The 2,861-nt window shown below is 42.7% G+C and overlaps 1 pseudogene; it reads right to left on the bottom strand.

Annotated features, from left to right (window-relative positions):
- Window positions 1-317: 317 nt before the first annotated feature.
- Window positions 318-1,207, bottom strand: LOC148141514 (cyclic AMP-responsive element-binding protein 1 pseudogene; annotated as a pseudogene).
- Window positions 1,208-2,861: the final 1,654 nt, after the last annotated feature.

Here is a 2,861-nt window from a genome sequence, read left to right as displayed (position 1 = left end):
TCTTTTAGTACCCTGGGATGCATTGCATCAAGGTCAGGAGACTTCTCTATCGTTCGCTCAATTACCTCCAAACAGTCTAAAACTAGCTGTTCCGTCATAACAATAGTTTCCAAATCCTCACCTACCTTTGTCTCTTTTCTAGTTACTGGAAAGATATTAGTATCCTCCACTGTGATATCCCATATCTAAATGCTTCTTTTCATTTCCAAAGGACCAACATTTACTTTAGCCATTCTTTTCTCGTTATATATGTTTATATAAACATTTGCTCTCTGTCTTTATAGTCTGTGCTAGTTTATTTTTTCTCATGTTCGATATTACTTTTCTTTATAGCTCTTTTGTGGCTTTCGGTTGACCTTTAACGTTTTCCCTATTCTAGTTTCATGCTGTTTTTGGCCACTTTGTACGCCTTCTCTTTCAATTTGATTTTCCAGAACGGTAACACAATTCTCCAAGCATTTCCCATACTCTTTCTTCTTGCTACGGCACTCTCGACCTGCTTCTCTGTTTTTCATGAGGCGGATTTCACGTTTACGAGTGGTTTCTTCAGCATTCTGGGGCTGGCTTTGCAGGACTGGTGAAGATGCCCTGGCCAACAGTGGAGTTAGGAGTTGTACGGATCTGATAGGTTCGGACATCTCCAGCAGCACCTTGTACAAGCACCTGGCTGCCCGGCACAAAGGTTTGCTGTCCATCAGGGCTCTGTGCATACTGTATAATGGCTGCTCCAACCTTGGGTGTAGCTGCGTTGGTCATTGTTAGTGTCTGAAGTCCTTGCACTTCATCTGTAGCATTGTTCGCCAGCTGAATTGCTCCCCCCTGTGTAATAGCAATGTATTGTCCGCTGCTAATCTGATAGATGGGTGTCTGCATCTTCATTGTAGTAATGGTTGAGACAGATTCTTCTTCTGATTTCTCTTCATCGGTTTCTTGGCACACTGGTGGGATCAGAAGAAATTTCATTCAGGATTTTTCTGTATGAACGCCGACTCGATAGAATTCCTCTACGTTTCTGAGAGTCAGTCATGCTATCCACAGATTCCTGGGAGTCTTCATTTTCAAGTATAGTTGAAATCTGAACAGTCTGAAATTGGGGGGACTGTATGACTGAGGATTGAGCTGCTTGGATAACTCCTTGGACTTGAACAGCCTGCCCATTCGGCAATTGCACCAAAGTTGGACTTGTTGTTGATTGGATCCGAGGCATGGTTACCTGCATGGTCACATTATATATTAATGATGTGGATGAAGGGACTGGAGGCATTCTAACGAAGTTTGCTGATGATACGAAGTTAGGTGGACAGGCAGGTAGTACTGAGGAAGTGGAGAGGCTGCAGAAGGATCTAGACATTTTGAAAAATTTGTCTAGGAAATGGCTGATGGAATTCAATGTGAGCAAACGCGAGGTATTGCACTTTGGAAAAAAGAATACAAGCATGGACTACTTTCTAAACGTTGAGAAAATTCATAAAGCCAAAGTATACATGGATCTGGGAGTGCTAGTCGAGGATTCTCTAAAGGTAAGCATGCAGGTTGAATCCGTGATTAAGAAAGCGAATGCGATGTTGTCACTTATCTCAAGACGGTTGGAATATAAAAGCACCGATGTGCTACTGAGACTTTAAAAAGCTCTGGTTCGGCCCCATTTGGAGTACTGTGTCCAGTTTTGGTCCACACACCTCAGGAAGGATATACTGGCACTGGAGCGTGTCCAGCAGAGATTCACACGGATGATCCCTGGAATGTTAGGTCTAACATACGAGGAATGACTGAGGATCCTTTGATTGTATTCATTGGAGTTTGGAAGGTTAAGGAGAGATCTAATAGGCACTTACAAGATAATACATGGCTTGGAAAGGGTGGACTCTAGGAAATTGTTTCCATTAGGTGAAGAGACTAGGACCGGTGGGCACAGACTTAGAATTGGAGGGTATCAATTCAGAACAGAAATGCAGAATCATTTCTTCAGCCAGAGAGTGCTGGGCCTGTGGTATTCATTGCCGTGGAGTGCAGTGGAGGCCGGGACGCTAAATGTCTTCAAGGCAGAGATTGATAACTTCTTGATGTCACAAGGAATTAAGGTCTACGGGGTGAATGCGGGTAAGTGAAGTTGAAATGCCCATCAGCCATGATTAAATGGCGGAGTGGACTCGATGGGCCGAATGGCCTTACTTCCACTCCTATCACTTATAGGTTTATGATCTAATTTGATCACTTTCCTCAGATACACATTGCTGAGTATGCCTTTTCATACAGTTCTTCCTTTTCACTGGAATAGACCTTTGTAAAATGTCTTTGAAAATCTTCCACTGCTCATCAACTTCCCACCATAAAATTTATGTTTCCAGTCTTCTTTATCCAGCACAGAACCCAGTTATTAGACTTTATCTTCACACTCACCATATGTATTCTAGTTCAACCATACGGTGATCGCTTCTTCCCATGGGATCCCTAACTCTGAAGTCATTAATTATTCCTGCCTCATTGCACAGGGCATGGAATCTTTCACTATGGCAAATCTCCTAAGGTGCTTCATGGATGATCAATACATTGATTAAAGAGAATGATTTTAAAATACATCTTAAAAGGATGATAGAGAAGGTTAGGGAGGATGTTCTACAGACTTCTGCCCTTGACAGCTCCAACTGTGGAGTGATGCAGGTGGGGTGTGTTGGAAAGGGAATGTGCAAAGGCAAAATGGAAGAGCGCAAGCAGTGCATAAAGTCTTAAGGACAGAGGAAGTTCCAAACTCAGTCTGTCTATCATAGAGAGTATGGCTGTCTCATGGACTTTGAAGCCCTGCAACAGGTCCATGCATGTCATGACTATAGTGATAAAAGAGATTTCTGCTGTCTTAAACA

The sequence above is a fragment of the Chiloscyllium plagiosum genome, unplaced genomic scaffold, assembly GCF_037043375.1.
Source record: "Chiloscyllium plagiosum isolate Xiang-an unplaced genomic scaffold, Cpla_swu_hap1 HiC_scaffold_33, whole genome shotgun sequence".
Classification (NCBI taxonomy): Eukaryota; Metazoa; Chordata; class Chondrichthyes; order Orectolobiformes; family Hemiscylliidae; genus Chiloscyllium; species Chiloscyllium plagiosum.
Note: the sequence above shows the minus strand (reverse complement) of the source record. Positions and strands in the feature narration are given on the sequence as shown.